The sequence below is a fragment of the Myotis lucifugus genome, unplaced genomic scaffold (genome assembly GCF_000147115.1).
Source record: "Myotis lucifugus unplaced genomic scaffold, Myoluc2.0 scaffold_266, whole genome shotgun sequence".
NCBI classification, from domain to species: Eukaryota; Metazoa; Chordata; class Mammalia; order Chiroptera; family Vespertilionidae; genus Myotis; species Myotis lucifugus.
In genome coordinates, this window is record NW_005871314.1 from 1,143,133 (window position 1) to 1,151,444 (window position 8,312).

At 34.4% G+C, this 8,312-nt stretch overlaps 1 long non-coding RNA gene across 2 annotated transcripts in view; it reads left to right on the forward strand.

The window, feature by feature from the left end:
* Positions 1-2,077: 2,077 nt before the first annotated feature.
* LOC111828019 overlaps positions 2,078-8,312 on the forward strand; it is a 151,745-nt gene continuing 145,510 nt past the window's right edge. For both annotated transcript variants that reach the window (XR_002831772.1, XR_002831773.1), the window contains exon 1: positions 2,078-2,347. This is a non-coding gene — a long non-coding RNA (uncharacterized LOC111828019). The remainder of the gene's footprint in view (positions 2,348-8,312) is intronic.

Below are 8,312 nucleotides of genomic sequence, written 5' to 3' on the forward strand. Positions count from 1 at the left end.
TCACCCTCCCTGTCCATAAGTAGGAATTTGGTCAGGAGTAAGAATAACTTGTTTATAGTTATAGTTATTCCATGTTATCATAGTTCTCTGGAATTCTTTCTTTCATCCACATGTTGAATGACTTACTGATTTATTTTCTCCACATGTGCAGTATTTGGCTCTTATCTGGTGTGCAGTAGGTCTTAGTTACCGGATCCTTCTCTCTGCTACATCAGATAAATTTGATTATTATTTAAATTGTACTTCCCCTGACTAATTTCTCTTTGGTTTCCTTTCTACTTGAGACTATCAATGGGCAAAATTTAATGTTTTACAATTCAGGGTATGATTTTTATACTCAGCTTAGTAGCTTAATGAGCTAAACATTTAAGAAAGGTAAATTGGGCCACTTGGTACGTTTTCATATAAGCAAAACAAACTATTTGTGTGCTTAGGTGTGGCTTCTGGAGGAACTTTCTAGAGCATTAAGTAGTCGGTTCTACCTTTTACAATGACATGAGTCTCTCTAGTCCTGTGATGCCAACTTTCCATCTTGCTAGGGTTGAAGGAGCTTGGGTTGGGGTACCAACTTTGTTCTTTCAAGTGTATGGTAGGGGCTTTGCAGTTGCTACATACAAGGGTTAATTTAGTGTTCATTTGAACACATCAGAAGAGTTCAGGTTAGAATTTCAAAGGATATTATACATCCTTGTTACCTTCCAGCCTCAATTCTCCTCCCATGACATAAAACATCCCTCTTCTTTAAAAGGATCATAAATGTATCCCAAATTACCAGAACTAAATGCAGAACAACAAACAGCCCATATTTACCACAAGGAATAGGGTTAAAATCTAGTCTCCAGTGACAAATCCCAACCCGGAGCAGATTTCAGCCAGGCAGCTAGCAGAGCTCGCGGGGTGAACTGCACAGGCCATGGTGGGTGCAGAGCTCAGAGCCGGAAAGCAAACAGCTGCTGTAGCCTGATTTGAGTTAAAATAGTGTGAGTGTTTAGTCTGGCGCAGGCTTCAGGGGAGATTGGCAGCTGGGTCAAACAAAGTCCTTCCATTGGCTCTCTTCCCAGGCAGCTTCTGCTAGTATTTAGGTACTAGTGCCGTGTAGGGCCCTTTTCTCAGGCAAAAACCTAACATCTGACCGCACCCTCTTTTGCTTGCTTTTTGCAAAAAAGAAAGAAAGAAAGAAACCTTTTTTTTCTTCTTCTTTCCTTACGATATTCTCCAATAGACAACCTCTCCCACTGATTGTGTGTTAGCAATGTATTTTATCTTGAGAGCTGACGCACCGGGCTCTCAACGTGGTGTGGAAAGCTGCCTGTTACAGTGTTGGATTCATAAAAGGGCCTTTATGGTTCGTGAAAGAATATCTGTGTGCTTAGGCAGGAAACTTTTTGATCTGCAGAAAAGCCAGAAGACTTCTAGGTAAGGCTACCTATCAAATCTACTTTTTGGGGGGGCAAAGTGGGGAGCGAGCATGATTCCTCACAACCTACATGAGTTTGGAGCATGCGTCTTCACTTTTGTAGAAGTTTAAAAGGTACTGACTGTTGTTTGCTTATTTTTGTTTGTTTGTTTGTTTAAATCTGAAGAGAATCCTGTAGTCTGCATTTTTACAATTTTCTTTCCTGCTGTTGAATGCATTGCAGTAGATATAGAGTTTTATTATATAGCAAAATCTTTGTAAACTGCCACAGAAAGAAAGTGTATTTAGAAGGGAAATTGACAAGTTTTAAAGAGTAATTGTACAATCATTTGAGGAGAGAGGAACACTGCATTAGACTAACAAGGGTTTAATTACCAAAAAAAGTTTAATGTTGCTTTGGAAGGAATATTAAGTAAGTTGTCTTTGTCTCTTACTTTTTAATTTTAGTCACTGATTTAGCCTGTTGGGTCACATTTTTTGTTAGTGCTGAAGGCTGCCATGAATCCCTAATGAGGCCCCTTTGCACATGATTTTGGCACTTGGCCAAAATCAACTTCCCAGCGGCAAGCTTTCTTTAAAGAACCTGGAGCAATTTTTTTTTTTATTTTTATTAGAAATCATGTCTGAAAACTGCCACAACCAGTTGTGTAGGCATGTCAAAATGACTTTATACAGTAAATATGAAACAAGAATTTTTTAAAAAAATGTTCCTGGTACTGTAGCTTTTGTTATTATGAATTCCTGCTTGTGGTCACCTAAAGTACGTCAGAGCAAGAACAACCTTAAAGAAGAAGATTTACTGATTTTTTTGTTTTTTTCAGCAGAACAGAGTAGGGATGGTTATCTCATTGAGATATATACAGTACGAAAGGGTTATTTAAAAACACTTCAGGATAAATAACAGATGAATTCTTAAAACTGTTAATCTCTGTAAGTAATACCCTGTGAACAGTAAGTAATGAAGTTTTCTAGAACTTTTGTTGTGTGAACAATCAAACTTAACATTTTTCAGTTGGGATTTTTGTATATTTCAAATATGGTGTTTGGGTTTCTAAAAATGTTAATATTTACTATGTAATTATAAAAATGTATTAACACTTTGATGTTATTTCTAACAAATGTTTTAATAGACATGTTTGCTATATTGACGTTTAAATAGTTGTATTTAATTGCTGTTTTGCCATGAAAAGATGATTTTTCATGAAAGAAATTCTAAAGCTCAAAGGCACTTACATGTAATTTTAAAGCTGTTAATTTTACTCTAACTGAATTTTGTCATGCAAGCCGATATGTTATTTTATACTTCAGTATTTTAAGAGTTAAATTCACATGTTGCCATGAAATGCTATAGTAATCAGATATTAACAACCTCAGATTTTATATACTTATTTTCTGTAGTATCTTTATTCATTAAAAAATAGAGTGCGGTATATTTAAAAGCAGAAAAATAGGATCTCGGTTACTCTGTTGTTATTTTTAAGAAATCTTATTACCATATTCTAAACACTACCTTGCTTTATATTTTTGTCAATGTTAATCTAGACTGAAACTTTATTTTTTACTTTAAAATAATCATATTTCTCTTTAAAATATTGATGAACACCTGATTTATTCTCTTTTAAGGAAGGATGAATTAAAGCTGTCTTCGTAGGTATATTTTACATATATTTCTCACTATGTTTATCTTCCCTCTACTATTATACAAAGTAAAATGTTGCTAACTTGGGTCATAAAGAAATGTGAAAATTAACTTTAAGCAAATTTTAGCATTAGAGAATACATCTTGATTTCCTTCAGATCAATTTAGGTATATATATAATTTATGTGTATATAAAATATTTTTGGTATTGCTGTGAACTGAATTGATACTGTCTATACCTTGCTTGAGTTTGAAATTATCATATCAGTCAACATTAAAATACAAAGATGTTATAAAATGGGAAAGAGCAAATAAATATATATCTGCTCCTTACCAAAATGCACCTGGATAAGTTTTATACATATATCTATGTGAGTACACAGTTGAATTCTCTTTTAATATAATACTTGGTATTTTTTAAAAAATGAGTTAATGTATAAGGTAGATATTTCAAAATTTGGATAAAAATGGAAACATTTTATCATTTGTTGTTATCAAACAGGTGCAGGAAAAATAAGATAGCGTGTCTTATTCAGCATTATTCTTGCTTACAAAATTATTTTTGCATTCTATTTTTATTTTAATCTTAGTTCCCATATGCATATTTTCATCTGTTTTCACTTTTTAAATTATTTTTATCAAATATTTTACTTATTTTAAGGTCGGCTATCTCCCTAAAATACACTGAGAGATGATGTTTCAACTGAAATTTTTCTTTTTTGGTCAATTAGAGACTATAGCAAAGTAAATGTCAGGACATTTAGAACTTTCAGAGTAAACAGATATGTTAGTTTGTGAGTTCAGAAGAAACTTAATTGTTCACAATTCCTGGCAAATAGTTTTGAGTTGAGGTAGAAACAAGTAAGTATTGAGAATAATGTACATTATACTCTTTACTGAAAAAGGTAAGAAATTTACTTTCTTTTGTTACAGCTATGAATTATAATTGAGTATTTCAATAGTGTAGGCTTTTGGAAGAATTATTAGCTAATTTTCCCTGGGACCATAAATGTAAAGCACTGAAAACATTTTCTTCATTGAGTTGGCATTTTAAAAACTATATTCTGAATAAAATTACTTAAAAAAATCAATATGTTTGTTAAATGTATTCCATTTGTGAAAAATAGCTTGAAGAATTTACTTCATTCATCATATTCCCACCCTTCTGTAAATATTAAAACCTATTCCATTTTACAGTGTGGAAACTTTTTCACTCTTCAGAAAAAGTGGAATTCCTTTGTAGTTGTCAATTTAGATTATGGGCCTTTACCATTTTAAATGTGACAGGGTTTTTGTTTGTTTCAATTATGCAACAGGCACATAAAATGCTTTCTTTTCCCTAATTAAAAGAGACTTTAAATAATTAAGTATCTACTTTAATTCCGTATTGAAAAGAAAGCTTTATAACTGCAGTATTTTATTCACAATTTTAGAAATGTGAGAAATGTTTACAATGGGGCATTTTTGATGAGCGTTTAATCACTGAAATGAAATGCTTTGTTGGAAATGGTTTAAATTCCAGCAATGAGATAAATGTATGGCCACATTAGATTGAACATAATTATTGAATTTTGGCACAACTTCAGTGACCTCTGCCATAAAAGATTAGCCTGTGTGGGATGATCGTGGATTTGCAGTAACAGAAGTAGATAAGACAAGCATGTGGGACACCAACCTTTGTTGTTTGGGGGAAAGTATGTGTTAAAATAAAAGGAGATGCGTTTCATGTAAACTGCTGATAATAGTATTTTTTCATTTCATTAATACAACAAATCTTGAACATTAAAAATTAATTACAATTTGTAATGCATTTGTAAGATGTTTCCCATGGAATTAACTGCAGTGCTTTGTTCTTTTATGAGATAAACAACTGTCATATTTCCAAGCAGCTAACATGTAGCTATAAATTAAATACCAAGTAATTTTTAAGTGTTGTGCTTTGATTTAAATACAATTATTATTGAATAAATGATTAATGTCCTCTGATTTTAAGTCTTTTTCATATTTGATTGGCACTTGTTGCATTCTTTTACTTAATATTGGTTTAATTTTCAAATTATCATAAAGCAAATATTGCTATTTGATATAGTTTTTAAACATAGTAGGGTTTATTTTGTAAGCAATCTGACCTATTGTATATTTAAACAATGGTGATTTATGTCTAGCTGTATATGCTCTCAAAATCAAGATCAGCAAAAGGCCTTCTTTTTCGGTGTCCAAAATTTTTCTAAAAAAAAACTGAGTTATCGCTTGTTTATGTATGTGTTCAGGTATCTGCCTACCTCCTGAGATATCTGGCTTGTGAGCTATAGGCTGGAAAGTATAGTAGCAGAATCTAAGTTTATTTTTATTCTGTATTATTCTAAATAAATAAAAATTTTGAGTTTCCCATTGAAAGCTAGTCTATGTATGAATCAATATAGATGATTATATCAAATTTGATTACTTGGATAATTTAAAGCACTGAATATTCAGCATAAGTTAGTGGTCATTTACATGCTTGTGTAGTTATTATAAATATCTGATTATTATTGGTTTTAAAGATATGCTAGTTTATAGAAAATCTGGAATGCCATTATTTTACTTTAAAACTATTAATATTTACCAAGTTCATAATTGCCTCCACTTTGCTATCATTGAAATGTTACATAATAGCTCTCTTTAAAAATACCATGAGCCTTACTTTCCTTTTCTCCCATTAACGTAAGAGATCAACATGTGTTGGGGAGGGAGTGCTTTAAAATATTTCAAAATTTTTTTCTCCAGTGATGAATAGCCACTTTACTATTTTCTAAGATTCCTAAAGGAGCAAATGCATTTCTTGAAAGTTTATATAAAAGTGAGGAATAGATGGGCTTGCTCTGGACTTCAGTGAAAAAAACTAAAATAGAAAATAAGATTGAGATTAATGACATGGTGCATTTTTATAGCAACTAATTGCAACTTGCTATTCATACATAAACAACAGTCTGGAAAGATAGACAACAGCTCTGAGAGCAGCCTTCATTTACTCTTCACTTAAGAACTGCTGAAAAAGTGGTGGCAAAAGATGGTTTGGGACCAGTCTGTATGGTCTATGGTGTTTTAGGCCCGTGCTCTCATTTCCATATTTAAACCTTCTAGGCATACTTCAGAGCGCCATACCTAACCTCAGAAAATTTAGCTTGCAGCAGAACATACCCATTCTTGTTGCTCACTGGAGGGTATGAGATTGGGGTTTCTTTGGTGAGGAACTGTTCTCTGTTTAGTGATTTTTTTTTTTAAATCACTCTTTGGGTAGGTCAGCTCAATCAGTTGGCCAAATCATTTTAGTAACCAAGCTTACTCAGCCTTAGCAAGGATAATTAGTTTTCACTCTCCCCTAAACCTGGGCACTTCCATGAAGAAAGTAGGCAGTTGGGCATGAAAGGTTGAGTTGTTAAAAACTGTAGAACATAAATATTCTACTTGGATTCAAAATAGTATATATCAATATACATGTGTATCCTAAATATTTAAACAATGATAGAATCAAATAGTCCTGAAATTAAACTTGTGGGATTAATTTTATCATCATTCTATTTGAGATGTTATCTGCAAATTACTTTTTAAAAGCATTTCTTTTACAATTTTTGTATTATATTCCTCATGAGGCAGAGTGATTTAGATGTCAATTTTCTGCTAGTGGAGCAATTTTTGAAAAATATATGTATATTGCCATTGCTGTTCTGTAGGATTTTAACCTGATCACATGTTCTATACTCTCCATTCCCAGAGTCCATTCATAAATATTCTCTGAAGACTCTTTTTTTATTTTTTTGTCAAAAGCCAATTTTAGGTAGATTTACATAGCTTGGCATTAGAGAAAATTGATGCACAGAACTTTCCTACTCAAGTGTGACTTAGCTATTTCTAAAACTTTTTCAATTCTCAGGAAATAAAACAATAAGGATATAGAAACAGAGAATGACTTGTAATTTTGGCAGCTGAAACAGAACAATAATTCATTCAGAATATTTATAAGATGATAACATTTTTCTACTGACATATTTGATGTCAACAAATTTAATTTGGAAATTGCTTTTGTTACTAGATGGTAGTAATTGACTCTAGTAATCTGTAGTTCAAAATGCCTGATATAAGACAAAGACCTGATTTATTGAATGAATAAGTCTTAAATCAAATATAAGCTGTTAGACTTCCTCAAATGTGGAAGTTGTTTTCATTTACAATACCCAAATTATTAAATATGATTGTAATAATATTTGCATATTTTTCAGAATTATCCATGTCTACCTATGAAATTTGTTCTATTTTCTAATCTAATAATAGAGGAATATGCAAATTTGTCTGTTACAGCATCACATCATGACCGTATCAGCAGTCTGCATCCCCGCCCTCTGCTCAGGCAGCTTCAAGGCCCAGGGTAGGATAGGATACAATAGGAGGGGAAGGAAACTGCACTCGGAAGGGGGTGGCGACCTTGGGGAGGGGGCGGAGCAGGTGCGCCCGGCGAGGGTCGGGGTGCAGGAGGTGCTGAGCAGGGAGCCCTGCCCAGAAGCGGGAGGAGGGTAGTGGCGCCATTGGCTGGGAGGAGCCCACGGGTCCAGGAAGGAGTGGAGGACAGTCAGAGGCCTTCTGGGAGGAGGCGCTCCTGCTTTGTGGCAGCAGTGCCCAAGCCGCATGGACCTCAGCCACCCTTGCTGGGCTGGGCGTCCCAGGCAGGGAATGGGAGCAGGATAACAGTGGGGAGGCTGGGGAAGGGGGAGCGGCAAACACTGGGGCCGAGGCTGAGCCCTGGGCTGGGGGTTAACGTGTCCCCCACCCCCCCACCCCCACCAACAGAAGCTTTAAGAAATGAAGGAGGGAGGGAAGAACTTTATACAGGAGTCAGTAGAAAGCAGAGTTAAAGAAGGAAAGAGGATGTGTGAGTGAACTGTAGGAGCTATAATGAAAATCAAGTATAATTGTGTACTGGGGACAGATTTTAAATGTAGGAGTCAGAATAGAAAATAAGAAATGATAATGAATGATTAGGCAGGTAGATAGATAGATATTAAAAACAGTGGAAAGTAGAGAAGAATGAGAGAGAAAGAGGGAGGGAAGAAAAGTTTTAAAAGGGGAGCTTGTAGGAGGCTTAAAAAGGAGAATGGGAAGAAAGGGAAGAAAATGGGGGCAGTTAGCAAAGCCAGGTCCCGAGGAGGAAGTGGAAGAAAAAAAATTTAAGGTGGGGAAGGGAAGGAAAAGGGGAAGGAGGAAGGGGGTAAAAGATAAAGG